A 25,024-nucleotide genomic window follows, 5' to 3' on the forward strand; every position below is an offset into this window, starting at 1 on the left:
AGACCATGTTCACATAACCTTTATTATAGTATATTGTTAAAATTGTTCTATTCTGGGGCAACTGGGTGGCTCAGTGGGTTAAAGTCTCTGCCTTTGGCTCCGGTCCTGATCTCAGGGTCCTGGGATCGAACCCCACATTGGGCTCTCTGCTCAGCGGGGAAACTGCTTCCTCCTCTCTTTCTCTGCCTGCTTCTCTGTCTACTTGTGATCTCTGTCAAATAAATAGTCTTAAATTTTTTTTTCTATTCTATTATTATTGTTGCTAATCTCTTACTGTGCCTAATTTATGAATTGAACTTTATCACAGGTACCTATGTAGAGGGAAAAACACAATATGTTTGTATAGTCTCTGTGAGTTTGGGCATACATTGGGGGTCTTGGAATGTGTCCCCAATGATAAGTGGGAGGCTAACTGTATTTTCTATTGATTTTCTTACCTTATAAATTGATCTGGGAGTAGGTTACTCTTATCTTTCCTATTTTGTTGGAGGTTTTGTTTGTAGCATTTTTAGGTGTATACACATTTATAACCCCTATGTGGTAAAATCAGTCAGATTTCCCATTTATTGTGTCTTCATTTGCTCTTAGGATTACAGAGACCTTCCTTACTCTAAAATCAGATTGCTCTCCACTTCTATTTTCTTCAGTGATTTAATTTCTTAGATTTAGCTTATTGATTGTTTGGGATTTATTTTAGTGTGTGGTATGAGATAGGAATTTAATTTATTATTTTTAAGTGTTTAAATAATTTTCTCAGTATTATTTATTAAAGAAAACTCTGGTACTAGTTCTCTGGTTCCACATCTCTCTCTTTTGTAAACAATACTTAAAAATACTTGGCTCATTTTCTGAGTTTGTCAATTTTTTCCCCCTCATTAATATCTCAGGTCTTCATTAGTACCACAGTTATCTGGAGGGTGACACATAGTACTCTTCTTTAAGAAATGTAGATACTAAAAAAAAAAAAAAAAGTAGATACTTTCCTTTCTTTATTTTTATGATAAAATATATTTATTTTAGCAAAATATTCAAAATCTCCTTTGCAATTTTGGTTAGCACTTCATTAAAATTAAAAATAATTTTGCTGTTTGGAGCGCCTGACTGGCTTCGTCAGAAGAGCATGCTCTTAGGGTTGTGAATTTGAGCCTTATGTTGGTGTAGAGATTCCTAAAAAAATAATAATACGTTTTTAAAAAGCTTCAAAAAATAATTTTGTTTTTAAATTTTCATGTATATTTGTGATATAGCTTTTATTTTTACAAAATATTCAGTAAGTTTCTTCACATTTTGTTAATCAAAGATTAAATGTTTTACATTGTTATGATTATGATATGGAATGTGCAATACATATTAAATTGTTAGGTATTTTCCTGTGGTGTATAAAAGCCTAATGGCTTAAAAAAAACCTAATGTCTTATGCATATTTATTTGTAATTATCTATCTTACTGAGCTTTCTTATCAGTTCTAATGGGTTTTTGTTGATCTTTGAAGATAAGTTATATGTACGTTTATATGTATTTATCTATTTATCTATGATACTTTATTTTATCTTTTGTTTTTATTTACTGATCTTTATTATTTCATTTTTTAAGAAGCATTTCTTAGATGTGCCTTTATTCTGAATTCTTTTTTTGAAATAAGAATTTATTTATTTGTCAGAGAAAGAGCAAGAGGGGGAGAGAGAGAGAGAGAGAGAGCGCGCACAAGTAGGGGGAGCAGCAGGCAGAGGGAGAAGCAGGCTCCCTGCAGAACAAGGAGCCGGATGCTGGGCTTGATTCCAGGACCCAAGGGATCATGACCTGAGCCTGATGCAGAAGCTTAACTGACTGAGCCACCCAGGTGTCCCTTATTCTGAATTCTTAAGTCAAATACTACATTGACTTTTATCCCTTCTTTTCTGAAGCAGTAAATTTGAATGATAGCTTTGGCCACATCCCTTCATGTGTGTGTAGTAATAGTTTCCATTGCATTGTTTAAGAAAATAGCTTACAATAGATTTTTGATTTCCTTTTTGATTCCATATAATTATTTCAAAAAGTTATATTAAAATGATCAAGACTTTTCTTTCCTTTTGGTTTTAAAAGGAATGCTATTAATTTTTGGTGACTTCTTTTGTGGCTAGGGTATTTGGCCCATAAATTTTTACTTTTTAACATTTATTGAAATCTCATTTGTGGTCTTAAAAATAACAAGGATTGTCAGTAGGGAGAAAGATCAATCAATGTAGCCACTAAATCATTAAACTATTTAGGTCCTTGAGTACCAATAATATCACAAGTGGTTTGTACATATTTCAGAGGATGTGTGGGTTTTAGAAAGTAAGTAATAAAACATTTGTTTGTTTTTATTTTAACAAATTAAGTTTTATTAATATTTACTGTACTCCTGACATAACCACTCTGTTGCAGTAAATTGATTCTAAGGCTCATCCAACTCTTCACCACTCCCTGCATCCACACCACAGGTCTCTTTCACCCTGACTCTGAGCTTAGCCGTATGACTTGCTTTGCCCAGTGGGATAGAAGCATGCATAATAATCAGAGTCTTACAGAACTGGGTTCCCTCACTCTTGCCCTCTGTCACTGCCATGAGAACATATCTGGGCATGCCTGCTGGAGACTGAGAAATGAAAAGATCTAAGCTCTTCCAGTAATCCCAGCCGGGCAACCCTAGACCAGCTGACAGTCAGTCAACCCTGAGACCCATGAGCAAGCCTAGCCAAGATCAGCAAAACCTCCTCATTGACCCACAGCTAACCTCAGAGGTATGAATGTGCAAATCAGCTGTTGCACTCAGATTTCTGAGTGAAAGAGGTGTTTACTGCTGTGTGTCATTAGGGTTTTGTGGTTGTTGTGACACAATTTTACTTGGGCCTTAGATAAAGGATGCCAGAAAGTTACCTGTCATGTGTTGTGAGTACATTTTCCTAAAAGATCTGTGGACATTTCCAAATAGGAGGGTTGATGGCCTCACCATCCTGTTTTTATTAACTTTTAGCATGTTGTGATACATTACAATTTACCTGTTCCCAGCCAGGTAGATTTAAAGATTTTCTAGTTTTAACAAAATGAATTCTGCCCTCCAAATGGAAAGTGGACTATAAAGATTCTTGCAAAATGACCCTAGTGCAAGTAAACAATAGTAAAAAAAAAAACCACAAAACCTCCAAAGTGGCTGAATGACATCCCTTTCCCGCCCAGTGTAAGTCTTTATCTGTCACACCAAGAAGCTGAAGGAACCATGATGTAATCAGATCTTGTAAGAAGTCTAAATACACACTGTGCAGGGAAAGCTATCTGTAAGTGATGATGTAATCAGATCTTGTAAGAAGTCTAAATACACACTGTGCAGGGAAAGCTATCTTACAGTAGGAAGGCATTGAAAACGAAGCATTTAGGGCACCTGGGTGGCTCAGCGGGTTAAGCCTGTGCCTTTGGCTCAGGTCATGATCCCAGGGTCGTGGGATCAAGCCCTGCATTGGGATCTCTGCTCGGTGGGGAGCCTGCTTCTTCCTCTCTCTCTCTTTCTGCCTGCCTTTCTGCCTACTTGTGATCTCTGTCTGTCAAATAAATAAATAAATAAATCTTAAAAAAAAAAAAAAGAAAACGAAGTATTGAGAACATGAAGACAAATGTCTATATATTTTCAGCCATATTTAAGTTATAATGATATCCAAGCCAAACAAGAAGTGTTTGAAAACAGGTAAAATCCATTGCTATATATTTGAAGAACCAAGTTTTGGAACAAACTGCTCAGTATGGGAGGTTTTCTAAATCTAGTTGGAAAAAAGTATAGATGTCTCGGTTGAGAGTGTCTCCAGAATGATCTTTCAGTAATTAAATGCACAAAGCACATTGTGCATGTATGGTGAGCCACTCTAATACGTTTTCTAAGCATGCTAGAGAAGATAGTTTTTCAACAGTACATTACTTCTTTAATAACAATTTTTAAAACCCCACTGTTTTATGGAGGAGAGGAGCAGGAAACAGAGTAAGCATAGTTACAGTCGGAGCTGCTGCTTCTACTGGAATAAAATGGGTGTGAGGGTTAGTCACAGACTGCATCCCATGTGAAATTTTTCTATTGCCTCCATCATAGATAAGGAAATACACCAAGCTGAAATCAGAAGTGTTTTTGATACAGCTTAGAAAACAAGTGGGAGAATCTTTATAACAAACCCGGAAGAGAAGGGCCGTGACCGTGGGTATCATTTGTCACTCATGGAGGAGAGGTGGTTTCTCATGGTAAAATATTTCAAAGTCTCATCCTACTTAAAGACAAAGTGAAATACATTTCTTTTCTCATGCAGAAAGATAAACATTCCAAATTTTGATGATTTGTTTCCCCTCTGGTGACCCAGCAGAGATTTTTGAAGAAACTACCCCATTTAATGTGTCCATTCAAGTTTGAGGTGATGTTTTAACAAGTTGAGAAACTGGTTGTTGACAGAACCTGGTGCTAAGCAAAGAGCATTTTGAAAGCAGGTCTCTGGAATGTCTTATCCTTATCTGATTTTTTGGCTGAAAACAGGGTCATTACAATACTTCTCACATATGCATACCTAAAAACCTCATTTAAAAATAAAATCTAACTTGCTTGAAAAATCATTCAAAGAATGTTGTTGTTTTTGAGCTTATTTGGTTGAAAAAAATCAAAGCACATCACCTTCCAATTATTTGGTATGAATAACTGATTGACAGCTGGGATAATGGAAATTTACTAACAGAATTTTAGCAAAAGACCTTTGCAGAATCGATTCAGAGAGTGCAGGCAATGTTTGATTCTTTGATGTGGTTCTGTGGGCTTTTGTACATAGCTTTTTGACCACAGCAGCCATTAAAACTAAATAGGGACCTACACTGAATTTAGAACCTGACTTTTGAATCAGTGTCATAGAAACTTTAAAAAAACAAAAACAAAAAACAACGAAGCATATTCAACCTCATTGCCTTCTCCAGGCTATGTTTTTCAAATGCAGGGTCTGTGGGATGCTGATAGATAAAATTGGATGGTCCAAACTGCCTTTTCAATATTTTTTATGGTTCCTCACCACAGACACTTCTGAGACCCAGTTTGAAAACCACGACTTTAAGCCTTATTTGCTTCTTTTCTATTTTGCCTTTCAAAGACTCTAAGTCATATAGGAGCTAATAAAATGTAATACAGTGTTTTGTTGTTGTTGTTGTTTTGTTTTTACATCTTTTATTTCCAATGATTTTACTTCATTATATTTACTGTTCTATTATCTGGCATATAAGCTGTTTTTCTTTTCATAACAGAATGTCATTGTAGATGTACCTTCACCCAAAGTAATACAATCCTTTGTTCAGTTTAACAATTTTCGTTGGTTTGGAATTTACATTGTCTGATACGAGCGCCGTGCCTCTGCTTTTGTTGTCTGGTTTACCTTTGTTGCGTCTTTCACTTTTACACTTTCTGTGTTACTTTGTTTTAGATTTTTGAAAATAGGGTGCAGGTGCTCTTTCATTTGGATAGGCATTAGGTAGTCTTTGTTTCAGGATGGTATTTAACCGACTCACACTTACTGTCAAGCTGAAATTTCAATTTCATTTTTTCATCTTGTTTTTCGTTTTGCCAAAAGCCTATGCAACCTCCTGTCAAAAATTGGAGACATAAAACCAGTTAATCATGGAAATAGTGAGTTAATCATGGAAGTAGTAACTAGTAAAAGTTTATTGTGCACACAGCAAGAAGACAGTTTGCAGACCAGGAGTACTCAAACCAAAACATGAAGTGAGGTTCAGGGGTATATTGTTATAAAGTTTAGACACTGAGAAAGCAGTGACTGTTCATTCTTTACCGTGATTGGTTATAATCTTAGAATATTCTTAAATGACAGGGAATTGGTCAGTGGTTACTTCACATCAACCTTGGGGAACAGATCCAGTTTTGCTTATGATTTCCAGAACCAAAACAAATAATGACCCTGGTCAAGTTAGTTTTGCAAATAAACTGACTTCAGTTCTGTTTGTATGACCACACTGTTTTTATCTGCTCAGGGAATTTTCAGGGCTGAGTCTCTGGTTTGGTTTTGCCTTTAATAATTCCCCCCTTTTGGTCATTCTCTCAGTAGGCTGAGAATATGATCAACAGGTATAGAATTATTCTTGTTACTGCTGTTGGTGTAGTCAGGCTGAAGAATCACATATTTGTTATTTCCATTATTTGAGCTTTCAGGCCAGAGGGCTGTGTAGTCTCTGATGTAGGAAAGACGTTAGGGTTCAAAGCCAATGGCCAAAAGAAGAAAAAAATTCTTGAGATGCCTTTGGTGCAAAAGAGTGGTTTTATTTATTCATGGGACAGGACTCAGGGGCAGAAAGAGCTGCACTGGGATCATGAGGAATGGCCCAGTAATATACTCCCTTGAAACTAGGGAGGAAGTTGGGGATAGTGTTAAGTCTCTAAGGAATTTTGGAAGCAAGGTTTCCAGGACCTTGAGGGGCTAGCTTTTGTTGGGCAGAAGTCATTTATTACTGTCTAATAAAACCTTAGTCAGGAGACCCTTCAGATGTATATCCGTAGGGGGTGATTGCCAACACATATCTTGAGGAGGCTTAGAGATAAAGGAAGTTTCCAAAGGAATATTTATATGTTAAGTTAGGCGTATAGGATCCAGAATTGGGTGGGGGGGGGGTGTGTCGGGCTAGGACCTTTTGCCCTTAGCAAAGTGTCAACATCGAGGCAGCTGAGTCCCTAGAGGAATGTCGCTCTGCCTGTTTCAAGGACCTGTCAGTGGGCTCTGGGTAGTAAGGAAATTTAATAATTTTTCTTCTGCTTTTGTTTCCCACATCAGTCACTTTTTCATCATTTATATGGTTATTGCTGATTTTATCTGGTTTTCTGATCCTCATGGATACCACGTGGTCCGTGAGTGGGAGCTGACCCGCAGGGCATTTAAAACCCTTGAGAACATATGATGCACTAGAGGGGTTGGTATGATGACCCTAAGGAGAACAATAGACAAGGATTTTGAAATTCCTCAGGGCAGAGACCCTAGGAACCAACATTTAACCAACTGAATAACTCAGATGGTTTATAGGCCCAACATGATTTCTTGGCAAACACATATCCTCACAATTACTTAAGACAGGATGAAGATGAGGGTGTTTGAGCTAAGGAGGCCGTGCTGTGGGTGAATTTTCACTTTGGTGAGGTCTCATTATGATGTGAGCAATCAGGTAATTTAACGAGAGCCATTTCTATGGAAACAGAAGAAAAACAAAGGTTAATAGTTTAAGCAAATGATAAATTTAGTGTCTGAGTCTGGAGGGCAGCCAGCTGAGATGATTTCTGGATGTCGGGTTCCAAGCATCTTTAGACGGAGTGAGGGCGGTCAGTGGCCATCTGACAGATATTCCTGCTTTGCAGTGTGAACGTCCCTGGTGAGCTTTCCGAGTGGCTGCATAGCAACAGGCATGGAGATTGTCCACACATGAGCTGTTGTGCTGATTTCTCTGAAAGTTCTATCAAGTTGCCGGGCTTAGTCGCATGGCTTCAGGAAAAGGGCAGTTTTACTTTTACAGTGATTCCAAGTCAGAAGAATGAAAGGAAATGGAAAATGTTAGTTTGGAGAGCTCTAGCCAAGTGCTGGAGGAAACTTGGAAGAATTCAGGATCTAGTCCAGTTGATGGGTAGAAAACAAAACCTCAAAGACAACAACAGTAGAATCTGCTATCTACAAAGGTGTATTATTGAGACAATTTTTCTCTTTATAATCATCCCCATTTCTATCAAAAGTAACCACAGTAAGACTAATTTGTTTGCAAATTAAGTCTAGTTTCAATAAACTTGGCCTGATTATTTACATAAGTGTGATAAGAATAGTGGTTGACCATACAGGCTATTTTAAATCTGCTTTGCTGGAACTTTTCATAAGGAATTTCAGAGTGAACTTTCAAAACCTTCTTGAGGCTAGGAAGCTGAGCCCAGGACCAGTCCAATTGTGTACTGATAGGAGAAAAGATTCTTTTTGAACATATGCAAATTCATACATTGTCATGAAAAACATGAATATTTAGTAAGAGTTTCCAAATTCTGGAGAGATCAGGTTGGGAGCAAAGATAATGTTTCAAACTTTGTTCCAAAATTGTTTTATGTTATTAATAGCTTAAAAGAGAGGAGAAAAAGGGGGCACCTGGGTGGCTCAATCAGTTAAGCATCTGCCTTCAGCTCAGGTCATGATCCCAGGGTCCTGGGATTGAGAGCCCCGCATTGGACTCCCTGCTTAGCAGGAAGCCTGCTTCTCTCTCTGCCTGATACTCGGCCTGCTTGTGTTCTCTCTCTCTTCAATAAATAAATGAAATCTTAAAAAAAAAAAAAAAAAAAAGAGAGAGAGAGGAGAAAAAGGAACCCTGAATCTGGGAGACAAAACACTAAAGAACTAGCAATGGTTTGTTTGTTTGTTTGTTTGTGGGTGTTTGTTTTTCCCCCCTTCAGAGTTTCTTATCCTCCTGGAGCTCAGTACAGTCCTGTGGAAATGTTCTTATCACAGAGAAAACTAGCAATGTTTTTGAAATGAAGTCATTAAAATTACAATCATCTTCATCACTTCATTCAGCATTATGTTCTAAATTCTTGTTTTGCTTCATCTAGGGTTAGCAGCTTTATGATTCAGTCAGTTTTCCATTAAAGGTTTAGAAATTCTTATTCCGTTCAATGTTAAGTTCTTAAGTCACCAGAAACCTGAAACCTGCATTGTAAAAGTACTTGTTAGGGTCTTTTCCGTGAATCTGTTTGAGGATGATACACTTTTTGTTTGTAACTGATCTGAATGCTTTTAGAGAAGAATTAATACTAAAAGAACAATTGTGAATGGCAAAAGCCGTAAAAAATGGCCATAGTTAAAGATGTAAAACAAGACGCAATTGACTTAGTTATTCATTCAACCAAAGTGACAAAAGGTCTCAAAGCCAAATATAGAAAGCTATATAGTGTAAAAAATCTTAGCTCTTTTAGAAGACAGGTCTCAGTTATGTTTGGAAGTCATCAAAGACTTGAAAGAGACAATGTGAATGAAGCACAGGAAATATTTTCATAAAACACAGAATCCATGTTTCTTAGGCAGATTATCTTATGGGTAAAGAAATTATATGTATAATTCCTAATAAAAAGCACACCAGTAAAACCACTTTATCCTTTTAACAGAGAGAAAGCGAAATTCTAATTCTGCATCAGTATACTTTTGACATTAAAATTCTCTCTTTTAAAAAATAAATCCATCCCAATCTTCAATTGACCACACATAAAATTCCTTCTCAAGATTCCTTTTCCACAAACTTTCTATATACAACTTTCTATATCCATTCAGGTTTTGTCCTTTTTCCTTTCTTATTCTGGAACAAACATTTTACTTTAGGTCAAATTACTTTAAATTACTTTCCCTTTACTAGAAAACCAAACCAAACCAAACCAAATCAGAAAAACACCGAGCAAACAACCCCCGCCTCAAACTCACGACTTTCATTTTTCCTTATCCAAAACACCCCACCATATTCTATTTTTCTTACTTGCTTTTAATATGCAGTCATTTTTTATCTTTATTATTCCTAGTAATTTTATTTTTACATATCGATTATAAATTTTAACTATTGGTAATCTTTGCTTTCCAGTGAATATGAGGAATTAGGCAATTTTGAACGGTCTATCATATTTAGTATCCTGTAGTAGATTAGCAATTTTATTTTATTTTATTATTATTTTTAAATTTTATTTATTTACTTCTTCTGTTAAAGATCTTATTTATTTGAGAGAGAGAGAGAGGGAGAGTATGGAGGGAGAGACAGAAGCAGGCTCCCTGGTGAGCAAGAGAGCATGATATGGGGCTAGATCTCAGGGCCCAGAGATCATGACCCGAGCCTAAGGCAGACGCTTAACCAACTGAGCTACCCAAGTACTCCTAGATTAACAATTTTAAATACATTTCAAAATTCCTGGGAGTATTTTCTTCCTTGTAATAAATATTTCAGTGTGGAACAAAACGTGTTTATTCAATGCAGCCAAATACCTTTTATCGCTCTATAAGAAATTAAAAAGCCAAAAGTAGATAAACTTATTTAACATTTAATGTTCATCTCATTTGGAAATGTTTTAGAGCTTCAATGAACATCCACTAACTTAGTGTAAACTTTTATCTTACTTACATTTGTTTAAATTTTTGCCTTTAATAAGTACCAACACCTGTTCGCTCACCTGCCTGAGTCATTGAGCATTTTCTTTGGGTCCCACTTCTGGTGCCATCAATGTCAGAAGTTCAGAAATAACAGAAGTAAAACAAATGAGTCACCAAAGCAGTAATTAGTTAAAGACAGCTTGCAAACTGGAAGCACTTAAACCAAAACACAGAGTGAGGCTTAGGGGGTTTATTGTCTTAACCAACTGAGCCACCCAGGCATCCCAGTTTAGGGGGTTTATTGTCATAAAGAAGCTTATATGGTGGATGCCTGGGTGGCTCAGTGGGATGGAGCCCCGCATCGGGCTTTCTGCTCAACAGGGAGCCTGCTTCCCTCGCCCCGCCCGCTTGTGATCTCTATCTGTCAAATAAATAAAATACTTAAAAAAAGAAGAAGCTTATACGGTGAGAAAGCAGTGACTATTTATTCTTCACAGTGATTGGTTCTAATAGAATTTCTTTAAATGACAGGAAATTGGTTAGTGGCTACTTCCTGTCAATGATGGGAAGCAATTCAAGTTTTGCTTATGATTCCCAGAACCAAAAGCAAGAAATGGCCCAGGTGAAGTTAGTCTTGCAAAATAAGCTTACTTCAGCTTTATTGGTATGACTACACTGGCTTTATCTGCTCAGGGAATTTTGGAGGCTCATCTCACTTTGGTTTTTATTTTAACACTCCTACTTCCAATTGTTTCAATCCTGTATGTACTGTTTTATTTAAAAATATAATGATTTATAAGTTACACAACTTGGCTTAAATTCTACAAATAAATACATTAATTAAATATACCTCATTATAGTTTCCTTCAATTAACATAAAAAAATTTAATGTATTTATTTTCCCTTAACTTGAGCATGAGGAAAACACACATTTACTTTCCCTTAAATTTCATGTTCTTTAAAAAAAAGCCATTTCTATCGAGATTATTATTAGTAGTTTGTTAATTTTTATCTTCTCTTTTCAATTAATTTCTGACGTTTATTTTATTCTTTTTTGGGGTGGGGAGATGGAGAGAGTGCCAGTGCTTCAAACAGGGGGAGGCTCAGGGCAGAGAGAATCTCAAACAGGCTTCATGCTGCGCCTGATCTCACAACCATGACTTGAGCTGAAACCAAGAGTTAGACACCTAATCAACTGAGCCATCCAGGTGCCTCTATTTTATTCTTTTTTTTTTTTTTTTAAGATTTTATTTATTTGAGGGTGAGAGCTTGAGCAGGGGGAGAGGTGAGGGGGGAGGGGCAAAGGGAGGGAGAGGGAGAGCGAGAGCCAGAGCCAGAAGCAGAGTCCCCACTGAGTGGGGAGCCTGATGTGGGGCTTAATCCCAGGACCCTAAGATCATGACCCAAGTGGAAGACTGATGCTTAACCGAGGTGAGCCACCCAGGCAACCCCATTTTGCTCTTTTCAACCTATTTACAATGAGTATTTATACAAAGCTATGCTTAAGGAATTGCCTTGCTCACTACTAATATTTGTATTTTAGTTTTGAATTCCTTAGTATGATTTTTATTTAGATCGGTTCCAGTACATTTAAAGGAAGTGTTTTGCTAAGGATAGGGCAGTCATCTGGTGGACTGAAAGGAAAAGTCTGAATCTAGCTTCATATTTTATCCTGGTTTTTTTTTTTTTTTTTTTTTTTTTTGTGCCATCCGTTTTTCCCTGTCTTCATGTTCATAGAATTTTTTTCTTTATTCTTGTAATTTTGAAAGTCACTGGGATATATTGGGATATATTTATGTGTTGGGTGTTTTTTTTAAGTTTTTATTTTAATTCTAGTGTGGGTAACATATGGTGCTTTATTGATTTCAGGTGTACAATACAGTGATTCAACACCTCCATGCATCACCTGTGCTCATCACATGTGCCTCCTTAATCTCTGTCACCTGTTTACGGGTTGTTTTTTATTAATTACATTTGGTTCTTAGAAAACAACTTTAAGCTGTTATCTCTCTTCAGAGTAGTTTTTTTTTTTTTTTTAAAGATTTTATTTATTTATTTGACACAGAGAGAGAGAGAGAGAACACAAGTAGGCAGAGAGGCAGGCAGAGAGAGAGAGAGGGGGAAGCAGGCTCCCTGCCCAGCATAGAGCCCAATGCGGGACTCAGTCCCAGGATCTTGAGATCATGACCCAAGCCGAAGGTGGAGGCTTAACCCTCTGAGCCACCCAGGCGCCCCTATATTCTCTTCTAATGGAACTTTATTTATTGCTTGTCTTTTTCTTGAAAAGCCTGAGGGTTTGATGCTTCCTCTGTCCCTTCCTTTGATAGCCAGGACTTGGTTCCAAATGATTTTGAGAGGCAGGGGCAGTAGCAGAGGTATCTAGGAGTGACAATATAGGTGTTCAGCAGGGGTGGCAATTGTGTCCTTCCCAGAACATTCATGTTAGGGTATTGACTGCGTGGTCATTTGTCTGTTTCCTTCACTGCCCAATGTATTGTCCTGGTGGGGGTGCTGAGTCCATCTACCACAGTGGAAGCAAAAAAGCCAAATAGGAAGTGTCAGGTCCTACAAGAAGCCAGGAGCTAGACACATGACTTGGCCAACAAGATGGACTTAACTAGCTTCTGAAGCTAGTGATGCTAATACCTGGACCAGTAGAGAATTCACGAGTTATCTGCAATGGTGACAGCCTTGGCCGGTTTTCAAGGGTGGAAGTGATGGTACCAGGGGTAACTTTGGGTTGTTGTCCACTTGGGACTGGTGTGACACTTGGGCACCCCACTTTAGCCTCTGAGGCAGATGCACCGTCTTCAGACTCACCCTGTGGAAAGAAGCCATGTGTCTGTGAATGCAGAGATTTCATGTGTCCCTTATCTGTGATCCCGACCATTTTCTGAGCCAGATCCTCCAGTCTTTCTGTCAGTTCTGGGGCCTCCAAAGATGCTGCCAGCAAATTTATTTTCACTTAAATCAGCCAGGCAATTCGTGTAGCATTGAAATAAGAGTCTAACAGATGCCTTCTGCTCTTTAGGTCTCTAAATTTGCTGGTTTCTGCCCCTTTTCAACCCTTATCCCCAAGCCATTAGTTACATCTACGTTTCCTGTTTTGGTTAAAGTGATTACAATAGCTTTCCATTTAATGCAACCAAGATCCCTGACCAAAACCATGCATCTTCCTATAAACTGTGATGTTTCCCCAGTTTTCTTAGAAGGTAAAAGGTCTATCCAGGTTTGCTCTTTTCTCATTAGCTGGTGGATCAATTTGCATCGACTGTTTCACATTTATTTTCTTGCCATTAGAATCATCATCCCAGATCATAAGCTATGGAATGGCTGGCATGCACAGTCCCCAACCAAGTTTGCTGACACTTAGCAATTATTTATGATGTGTAAATCTACTGAACTAAGAGCTGTCTTGCTTTGTTTCTTTGATATTTGCTCTCAAGAGGGCTTTTAAAAAAAGGTAAATTAAAACGTAGCTTTGTTTCTATAAGACAGAACTGAAGAACTCATGCTCCCCACTTCTCATCTCTGCCTCCTAATTGCATACCCATCCATGTCCTACCCACCAGGCTCTCCAAAGTCCACCCCTTACCGACTGCTGACCTCTTGATCATGAGTAGAGACTCAACCCCAAACCCACTTACACCTCTGGTTTAAATGGGAGAAATAGTGCCTTTGAACTAAACTGTCTAGAACTCTCGGGGCGGGGGGCACTGCACATGGGGGAAAGGAAGCCTGTAGACTCACACACACCTTGGAACCCCAGAGATTGGCTCTTTTTCTGCCTGGCTGGGCATTCCCATCTGGTCAGAGAGCGCCTCTTCCTTTTGAGGAAGACGTATGCATGGGGGTGGATGAACAGGCGCTTTTCTTCATCTTGTATTGGCTAGTGGACAATCCTTTGCACATCTGGTAGATGTTTACCTAAATTACAATCTCAATACCTGTTGAAAATTTATAAATCCTTTTATATTGTGCCTTTTAGAAATAGTTAATAAAAACGTAGAATAGAGCATTAGATATTTCTAGCTTTCTACTGACATAATCTGCTCTATATTGCTGAGAGAAATCATCAGCATTTTGAAAGTCTAATATTTCTAACTCTGAAGAAGAGCTTATAACAGTGCCTTGTGGTAGAGTCTGAAAGCTTTTATTAGGAAGGCACTGACTTCGGGAATAATTTGGAAAAAATAAAGTTGGATTTTACCTAACTCTTTATACCAAAATAAAAATTCCTTATATATTGAGTACTAAAAATAAGAGGGGAAAAGAAAAAAAAAAAAGAATTAGAAGCAAACATGAAAGAAAACTTTTATAAGCTTAAAATAAAATAGACCTTTCACAGGACTTCATAAAATCCACAAGTCTTAGGAGACAAGATGGAGAAGTATAATGATAAAATGAAATGATTCTCTGGTAAAAAAACATGGTCAGAAGACAAACGAAAACTGGAAAAAAATATTTGCAACACATACGATAAAGCAATCTATCCTGTAACATATAAAGAGCATTTATAAATCAAGAATATAAACATTGCCTCCCTAGTAGGCAAAGAACATGATGGATAGTTCATAAAGTGGATAAAAAATAGTCCCTGAACTTGTAAGAGAAATGCTCAACACTCATAATAAAATGAGAGTGAATTTAAACCATTGGTTTGTGCCCCTGCATAGTTTCATGAATTACAGCAGGTTTTAAACTAATACTGCTGTCACTTAGATTCTGAAGGGATGCAGGGGACAAGTCATTGATGTGATTTTAGAATATACATGAGGTTCAGTGGGGTGAGGTCTGGAGCCAACGACCAAGAAAGAATTCTTGAGATATTTTTGGTGCAAAATGGTAGTTTTATTAAAGCACAGGGACAGAACTTTGGGCAGAAAGAACTGTGCTGGGGTTGTGAGGAGCAATTGATTATATTCTATGGGGTTGGGGGAGGTAAGAAAAAAGGGAGGTTTTCAAAAGAACTTTCATGTATTAAAGAGGATCTACAAGGTACCTGAAGCTTTGGCATTGTCAACTTAAGGTTGTTTTCCCTCTGGTAAAGCATTAACATTAGGCAGTTGGGAGTTTTCTGGAAGAATGTCACATCTGTCCTACCCAGGAGTGGGGGCGGGGGGTTGGGGAGGGTGCAGGGTGTCAGCCTGTGCTTTGTCCTTAGCTAGCCTGCCGCTCCCTCATCAGTGTAGCTGCACACATCTTCATCTCCTCAGAAGACCAAGCAACTTCCTACATGGGCAAGTATCAAGGTTCATGTGGATCCCACTGATACCCTCTTTTATAACCTTATCCTCATGGTAGCCTGACGGTTCATGTTTTTCCCTGGCTGAGAGTAGTGTCACACTGCAGATGAGGCAGACACAACATTCCACATTTGCTTAACTTTGTACTTTTTGGAGAAACAGGACTCTGAGATCCTTATCCCAAGCCCAGGTCTGAGGTTAACCCTTTACCTCCCACATTATAACATCAATTCACAAAGAGCAAAAGTACCATGACACACTGTGCAGGGTAGAGTGTCCTGTAACTGTCACTCTCAGGAAATGTTGGTAGACTTGGGAGGGCAGTTTGAACCTGTCTATCAAAATTGTAAATGCACATTCCCTTTGGTTTAGCGTTTCCATTATAGGGGTTTGTCCTATGGATATGCCCAAAGAAAGAACACTTAACTACATGCCTGATTATATTAGCAAAATAATAGAAACAACCTAAAAGTTCACCCATAGGGGTCTAATGAAATAAAACATGGTAAATCAATCCAAGAAAATACCATACAGCCATTTCAAAATGAAAGGCTGATATACATGCACAGGTACGGAACAATCTTAGGGCTATAATGAAATAGAAAAAAAAAAAAAAAAAAACAAGGCAAGGAACAGTGTATATAGATGTCAAAAGAGAATGCATATACCTATGTATATTTTTTTAATTAAAACATTTTTAAAGTTTTCTTGTCTTTTTGATTCTAACCATTCTAACAGGTGTAAGGTAATCTCTCATTGTAGTTTTGATTTGCATTTCCCTGATGTTGAATAGTGTTGAGCATCTTCTCATGTGTCTGTTGGCCATCTGGATGTCTTTTTTGGAAAGATGTCTATTTAGATCCTCTGCCCATTTTTTTCTTTTTTTAAAAATTTTTATTTAATTATTTATCTTTTAAAGATTTTCTTTATTTGACAAAGAGACAGAGATCACAAGTAGGCAGGGAGGCAGGCAGAGAGAGAGAGGAAGGGAAGCAGGCTCCTCGCTGAGCGAGAGCCCTATGTGGGGTTCGATCCCAGGACCCTGGGATCATGACCTGAACTGAAGGCAGAGGTTTTAACCCACTGAGCCACCCAGGAAACTCTCTCTCTCTCTTTTTTAAAAATTGTAAATGTAATTTATTATTTTTTTAATTAACATATAATATTATTTGCCCCAGGGAATAGGGGTCTGTAATATCAATACAGATATAATACAGGTATGTGAAACATCAGGCTTATAGGTTTCACAGCACTCACCATAGCACATACCCTCCCCAATGTCCATAACCCAACCACCCTCTCCCTACCCTCCACCCCCACCCCCCAGCAACCCTCAGTTTGTTTTCTGAGATTAAGAGTCTCTTGTGGTTTGTCTCCCTCCACAATCCCATCTTGTTTCATTTTTTCCTTCCTTATCCCCTTACAACGCCCCCCCCCCAATTCAGAGAGATCATAAGATAATTGTCTTTCTCTAATTGACTTATTTTGCTCAGCATAATACCCTCTAGTTCCATCCAAGTCATGGCAAATGGCAAGATTTTATTTTATTTTTTTCTGATGGCTGCATAATATTCTGTTATATATACATACATCACATCTTCTTTATCTGTTTATCTGTTGATGGACATCTAGGCTCTTCCCATAGTTTGGCTATTGTGGACACTGCTGCTATAAACATTCTGGAGCACATGCCCCTGCATGTGTATCTTTTTTTTTTTTTTTTTTAAAAGATTTTATTTATTTATTTGACAGAGAGAGATCACAAGTAGGCAGAGAGGCAGGCAGAGAGAGAGGAGGAAGCAGGCTCCCTGCTGAGCAGAGAGCCCGATGCGGGACTCGATCCCAGGACCCTGAGATCATGACCTGAGCCGAAGGCAGCGGCTTAACCCACTGAGCCACCCAGGCACCCCCTGCATGTGTATCTTTAGGATACACTGCATTTGTATCTTTAGGATAAATACCTGGGAGTGTGATTGCTCTATTTCCAACTTTTTGAGGAAACTCCATACTGTTTTCCAGAGTGGCTGTACCAGCTTCTCTGCCTGTTTTTTAATTGGATTATTTATGATTTTGGAATTGAGTTGTATATGTTCTTTATATAGTTTGGATATTAACATCTTATCAGGTATATCATTTGCAAATATCTTCTCCCATTCAATAGGTTCCCTTTTTGTTTTGTCAATGATTTCCTTTGCTGTACAGAAGTTTTTTATTTTGCTGTAGCCCCAATAGTTGATTTTTGCTTTTATTTTCCTTGTCTGAGGAGATATATGTAGAAAAAATGTTTCTATAGCTGATGTCAAAGAAATTACTGCCTATGTTTTTGTCTAGGAATTTTATGGTTTCAAGTCCCACATTTAGGTCTTTAATCCATTTTGAGGTTTTTTCATGTGTGATATAAGAAAGTGGTCTGGTTTCAGTCTTTTCTATGTTCATGCACTGTTGGGAATGCAAATTGGTACAGACACTGGAAAACAGTATGAAGGTTCCTCTAAAAATTGAAAATGGAAATACTTAGGACAACTGGGCATTTACCTGAAGAAAATGAATTTAAAAAGTTATGTGCACCCCTGTGTTTATTGTAGCATCATTTATAATAATCAAATTACAGAAGCAGCTCAAGTGCTTATTGATAGATGAATGGATAAAGTTGTGGCATGTACAATGGAATATTATTCACCCTAAAAAGGATGGGATCTTGTCATTTGGAACAACATGGATGGACCCAGAGGGTATAATATTAAGTAAGTCAGACAAAGAAAAGCAAGTGATTTTACTCACATGTGGAATTTAAGAAATAAAGCAAATTAACAAAGAAAACAAAAGAACTAAACAAAAAAAGACCTTTAAAATTTTTATTTTTTATTTTTTAAAGATTTTATTTATTTGACAGAGAGAGAGATCACAAGTAGGCAGAGAAGCAGGCAGAGGGAGGGGGAAGCAGGCTCCCCACTGAGCAGGGAGTCCAATGTGGGGCTCGATCCCAGGACCCCGGGACCATGACCCGAGCTGAAGGCAGCCACCCAACCGACTGAACCACCCAGGCGCCCCAAAAAACGACCTTTAAATACGGAGAAGAAACTGGTGTTTGCCAGAGGGCAGGTGTGTGTGCTGGGGTGGAAATAGGTGAAACTGATAAAGGGGATTAAGAGGCATACACTTTCAGTTGCAAAATAAATAAATCATGGAGATGAAAAGTACAACGTAGGAAATAGAGTCAGTAAGACTGTAATAATATTGTTTGGTGACAGATGGTGACCACACTTATTGTGATGAGCACCGAGTAATACACAGAATTGTCAAATCTTTACATTGCACACCTGAAACTAATATAACACTGTACATACATTATACTTCAATGAAAAATAAAAAAGTAAAGTTATTGTTTTTTTCTTTATTGATTTTCTTTATTGATTTATTTTCTTAATAGACACACAATGTTACATTAGTTTCAGGTATACAACATAGTGATTCTACAACTTTCTATGTTATGTTACACTGCTGCTGTCACCATATAGCACTATTACATATTGGCAAAACACAGGGGTAACTGCTTCTAATGGGAGAATGAATGGGACACAAAGATTCATATCTTATTTTATACTTTTCATTTACTTTATGAGCTTTTTAAGAAGTCATGAGTATGTATTAACTATTCAAAAAATAAAAACAAAATAAATATATACATAGAGAAATGATTTGTTAGCTTAGGGTTATTGTGGGTGATGAGAAAAAAGGACATTTTTCTTTGAATGAAATAAAATATTTAACTTATTTTAAAAAACAAAAGTGGGAAACATAAAACTGCTGTCAAAAAGTAGAATAATTTTACTTCGATCAAGTTGAATTATTGTGACAACACTGGACACCAGAATTATGAGACGAAAATAGTACTGGTTGATGTTTTTAGTGGACTTGAAGCTTAGTAAATAATCATTCTTTTAACTTCCTCTCCTCACATTTCCTACTTAACCCATTGCTGTCTGGTTAGGAGTTTCTGAATTGCTACACTGAATCACGACTTTCCAATATTTGACCTCTTAGTCCTCCTTTTTTGGGGGGTTGTATCATTGAGTATCATTTTTTTTCCTTGAGAGGATCTTTTTCCTTGACTTACATGACATTTCAGAAACTCACACCTCTTCATCCTCCACTTATCCTTTTGATTTCCACCCTGGAAACATCTCTAGAACATTCCCTCTTCCCTTTATCCCAGTGCAGTTGCCTTAAGTTCCATCTTAACCATTCTCCACTGTCATTGAGGACCTCTTTGTTACAAATGGGAAAACCTAGCTGGAGCTTGGTTTATCAAAGACAAGACTTTACTTAAAGATTCTGTGGCACCTCCTGAATGACCAGGCCTTGGAAAAGGTCAGGGTAGCCATGGCGTCAGGAACCACCTGAGTCAGGACCTGAATGTGGTTGGGGCCCCTCCACCTCTTATGAGTGCTCTTTTCTGGGATTGACCCCTTGCTTCCCTTTTTTATTTTCTAGTCTCAGCCACTAAAGATGAATGGATTCTCTCCATCCCAAATTTAACTATCCCAGGAAGGTGATTCAATGGCTCAGCCTGGCCTATGAGGGAAGAATCTGGACAGACCATGGAAAGACCTCCTTATACTGCCTGATAGGGCTAGGGGTGTGTAACTCCCAGTGTGGTTGGGTATTAGCTGCCAAATGCTCCAGGTGTTCAGACCCCTTATCATATACCTCCTAAGCTCTGCTTTCCAGCACATTCCTTCTCCTGCCCAGACTCCCTTCTGCTTCCATAAAGTCTAAATAATGCTCCTCTTCCCAAAATACACAGATACAATGGTGTTGACCATGTCCTCTGCAGTTTCATTGTTCCTTGTGTGTACGTTATTCGTACTTAACCACACGGTCTTCTAACATTGGTTTATAAATCTGCCTGGACCAGCAGAACACCAGCCCTTCCTGGCATCTCTCTGTCTCCTATGCTTCACACTGTCATCATTCAACAGAGGTCTGTTGAATGAAGGATGGGGGATGGACAGGAGGACCCCTCACTCCCCAGAGCTCTATCCTCAGATCAGCTCTCCCTTCTCTTTAATCTTGGCTTTCTGTCTGGGTGAACTTGCTTGTTGTTTGGAGGGCTGGAGGCAGACCTGGAGACTTGCTGTCCCTCTACAAGACTGGCATCGTAAGGACCCTTGTCTCTGTTATTCTCAAGTGTTAAGAGCAACAGGGACTCCCAGCTAAGGGGGCCCGAAGGTAGGGCAGGTGGGAGTGGAGAGGCGGAACAGAAACCAAAGTCTCCTGGGAAGAGCTGAATGCATATGAAACCCTCAGAACTTCGCTGGTGTTTCCTCTGCTGGGATCCGATTTCTATTAAGGTCACACCCAGTTCCCAGGAATTGGGCTTTTGAGGGGAGGCTTTCCCTCTCTTCCTTCTCAGGGAAGATTCAACGCTCAAAAATGCAGGCAGCTTAGCTGCTGGGCCTTTGCAAGGAGGCTCTCCTTCAGTCTTGATCATCAGAGCTCATCCTAGAGGTGGTTCGCTTGCTCTAGGGTGTTCTCTGGTGCTTTGTTGGGGCCAGGTGACATTTAGGTATTTGTTAGGTCCTTGCTCAGGTGTTCGTTTATTTATTTATTTATAAGATTTTATTTATTTATTTGAGAGACCGCAAGAGAGCACGAGTAGGAGGGAGAGCAGGGTTGAGGGACAGTGGGGAGGGAGAAGTAGACTCCCCTCTGAGCAGGGGGCCAGAAATGGGACTCAATCCTAGGACCCTGAGATCATGATCTGAGCTAAAGCAGACACTTACCGACCAACTGAGCCACCCAGGCGCCCCTCCCCTTACTTTTAAATAAGTACACTGTTAAGGCTAAAAATGATTACAAAAAGTAAGACCCTGGGGACAGCTATCAACTTCTTGCCCAAAGCAGAATAAACCCTAGGGGAGAGCTGAGGAACAGGGTGACTTTCATCTCCCAAAGTGTCTTTGTGACTCCAGAGAGAACCAGGTCCAAAGGGACAGGGAGGATCAAGCTGTTAGACTGTCGCCAACTCATGGCAGCCCCAGTGACTGGGAGATCTGGAGGAAACCGGTCAATCAGAAGCCTTGCAGGCTGGAAAGTCCTGAGTCATACCGATGTGTGAGGTATGTGAGACCAGCTCCGCTGGTCCCCGGGCCAGCTCCTTGCTTCTCCTGTCATCTGAACTCAATGTGTCTATCTTCTTCTGATAGACAGAATGCCAGGGACAGGGGACCTGAAAGCTCACTGGGGCTCAGGGTGTAAGCTACAGGCCCCCAAATCTTGGTCAGAGGCCATGCCCCCGGGAACAGTTCTCAGGATACTTTTAGTTCATTGTTTATCTAACTGATGGGGGTCATTCTGGCTGTCCCTCCCACCCTCCATCCAGTACTGCCCATCGCAGTGAGTGACAGCCTGTTGCCCGAGCCCAAAGCCCAAGAGACAGTCTCCTTGTCCCCTTTTCTAGGTAGACTGAATTTCTTCAGTTCAGGGACTTTGACTAAAAATGTCTCTGAAATCCATTCCTTTGAGGCCTCAGCTCAAATCCTGCTCATTTCTCATCCCCAGCGAGCACGATAAAAGCCCTTCCTACTCCCCATCTCCAACAACCCACCCTCCTACTATCCCTGGAGGTAATCACTGAACTATACATTTGACAGGTCACTCCCCGCTTAGAAACCCTTTTGCTGCTTCTGCACCTGAATGTTGGGAGTTTAAGCTGGCTGTCCATATCTTTACACTTTTTTCTTTTTTTTAAAAATTCTCTGAGTGTCTTTGTGTTTTTCTGGGCTCTGGACCTGGGTGTGACATGCGCAGGAGTGTTGGGGCATGTGGTGTGCCTGGGTCTTGAACGAAACATCCGTGTGTTTGAAGCTGCATACATAGATCTAAATGGATGAATGCTGGTTTCCTTCCGGATCTAAACGTCTCTGTGAACCGGTGCCTGAGGATTTGTATGTCCTGAGTGTGTGCTTACCGGGGTGTTTGTGTTTGAATTTCTGGGTGTGCCTATGTGTGTTTGTATCTATGTCCCTGTGAAATCCTGCATATTCTCTATCCTATGTTGTTTCTTCTAGCCTGAATCTTTGGAACGGTGAGTGATTGCTGTCGATGGGGAATGTTCCAATAAGGCAGTGTGAAAGAAATCATTTCACACTCCCCATAGTGTAGACCATGTGCTCTGTTCTTGGCGAGTGAGTGGTTGCCGAGTTACTGAAAGTCAGCTCCTTTCCACTCCTGCTAGGGAGCTTTGACTGGCTGCTGGCTGTTTTCACACCAGCTTGCTTTCCTTTCTGTGATTTCTCTGAGGGTGGGAGCACAGAGCTAGGCAGGCTTTCGTTGTTTTCTGAGATTTATGAGTCGGGGAGAGTGCAGGGCAGCCGTGTGAGGGTGGCAGAATGTGCTAGGCTCCTGAAGGAGTGCCTAGCCACCACGCAGGATTTGGGGGCTGAGATCGACTTTTCATTGCTGTGGCTCTTCTGGCTTAAGGGCCATTTGTAAGGGAGCAGACGAAAGTGAAAGCTTTATAGGAAAGTGTTTATTTGAAAAGCACTGGCTGAGAGGAAGTGAGGAGGGAACAAGTTCAAGCAAGGGAAGTCTGGCCAGTGAGGGGTCCAGTGGAGTTACAAGCACGGGGACCAGCAGGGCAGAGCCTGCATCTCACGCCCATATTTTCCTTCAGGGCCTCCCTGTTCTGGGTTCATCCTGAGAGGGAGCAAATACAGCCTGCTTTCTCTTCCTCTTCTTGTCCCCTAACCTATCCTCTTATCAAGCTCTGTGCCTGCTTGGGAGCCATGTTGACAACCAAGCCTTGTCACGTCATGCTTGTGACGATGCTAAGTAAACCCCAAACAAAAGATCTCCGGAGTGTGGCACACTATGTCTGCCATCCCAGCTTTCCCAGCTGGGTCCTGGTTCTCCCTCACGAGAGCACCTGGGTCTTGACTGTAGATCAGCCGCAGAGCAGCGACTGGAACGCCAGTGTCCTGACGCCCCGTGGAGTGTCCTTTCCATCACACAAAAATAGTTTTGGATGACTTTTGGGTGTTGGGTGACTTTTATTTTATTTAAAACCAGAAAATACCTCTACCTAGAGGACCATACAAGTGAAGTGGAAACTCGTATAACGAGAGTAGGAAAAGAGCTCGTGACAGTGGAATAGAAGACTTTCATCTGGAAGGAATGTTCCTGCCTTTGAAGAGGCAGTTGCAGGAAGGTTTGATGTAGGCCAGAGATGGAGAGTTCTGAGAATGAGCGGCATAGTGGCCAACTTAGACAGTCAGTTCAGTTCAACTCAAATTTACTCAAGACCTAGCAGAGGCCAGGCCTGGGAAGGTGCCAGGTGTTCTGAGAAGGCTAAGACATGGTCCTGTCTTCAGGGAGCTCACAGGCTGCTGGGGGAGATGGAAAGTAAAGAATTTCTCTAATGAGAGTGTGTTGAGTAGAGAGAGAATGTTGAAGGATCTCAAGACATTAGAGCTGAAAGGGAATAGATGAGTAATGGGCACAGCAGGGGGTGAGGTTAACTGTGCCTGCTACTTGAAAGGTGGGCTGGGTTTTGGTTTCCAAGTACTGTCACTTTCTCTGGTCTTCCTATTCTCAGAAACCCTCCATTCCTAATGGCACAGTTGTTCCAAGGGGCACCTTCTTCCTCCCAGGAGATGGGACTGGAATTCCACCCGAGGACCTGGATTACTTTCTTCTTATGAGGAAGAGATGAGTTCCAGTGAGCACCAGGGTCTCATCTCCCAGCCAGGGAACTCGGAGAAGCCATGGGCCCATGTGAGACAAAGGTGTCACCTGAGCCATTGCTACTTGCCCTTTACTGTTCTGCACGGGCTGGCTTGGGGGACTTACATCTAGGCAAGTGCATGTATATATGTGTTTGTTGCAATTTGTTGATCACAACTACCCTAGGGAATGAAAACAGTGTCTATGCCTATAGGGACTCTACCAGTCTACTCCTGAAATAGGGAAAGGCCACCGGGGTGGCCTGTGGAATAGCATGGGAAACCTAGGACACGGTTTGTCCCCATGGTCAGGCTGGGGAAGGGACCCCAAAGGACAGAGAACTGATTGGAAGAGGAGAGGAAAGGAGCTGAGTCTAGGAGGGCAGCAGTAGGAAGGCCAAGCCCAGAGCTGGCCTGGCCAAAGAAATTGCCTGGGACTAGAAGTAGAAAAGGCTTAGGGGATTCTCTGACAGTTCCTATATCTCTGAGGGGCTTTTTAGATAGGTTTTATGACATTATAGAGCCACCACTCCCGTGGTGTATTCCCAAAGCAGTGTTGTGGTTAAAAGAACACAGCGTATACAGCCAAAAGTAATTTCAAAACAATTTATGTTTTTTCTCTTGTACATCTGTGGGCCCATAAAGGGAAAGCGTGGTCTCTGGCAATACTTCCAAAATTCTCCCTTTCTTCCTCCTTACATTGTTCCCTCAGTGCAGCTGTTCCCCAGGCCTTGGTCCTCAAAAGCCCTGAACCCAGCCATAGGCCCCCTACAGGGGCCCCATCCTCTGTGTCTGTCTCTTCCTCTCCGTTCTCCCACACAAGAGCCCTCTTAGGGGTATGGCAAGGTGGGGGAACCCGGAGGGTGGGGAGGGGGAGAGACTGCATCAGGCCAGGCCCAAGTGCTAGTCAGTGAGCATGAGC

At 40.2% G+C, this 25,024-nt stretch overlaps 1 long non-coding RNA gene across 2 annotated transcripts in view; it reads left to right on the forward strand.

Moving 5' to 3' along the window:
* LOC116573488 overlaps positions 1-25,024 on the forward strand; it is a 150,524-nt gene that overhangs the window by 37,534 nt on the left and 87,966 nt on the right. The window lies entirely within an intron of this gene.

Source organism: Mustela erminea, chromosome 14 (assembly GCF_009829155.1).
Source record: "Mustela erminea isolate mMusErm1 chromosome 14, mMusErm1.Pri, whole genome shotgun sequence".
NCBI lineage: Eukaryota > Metazoa > Chordata > Mammalia > Carnivora > Mustelidae > Mustela > Mustela erminea.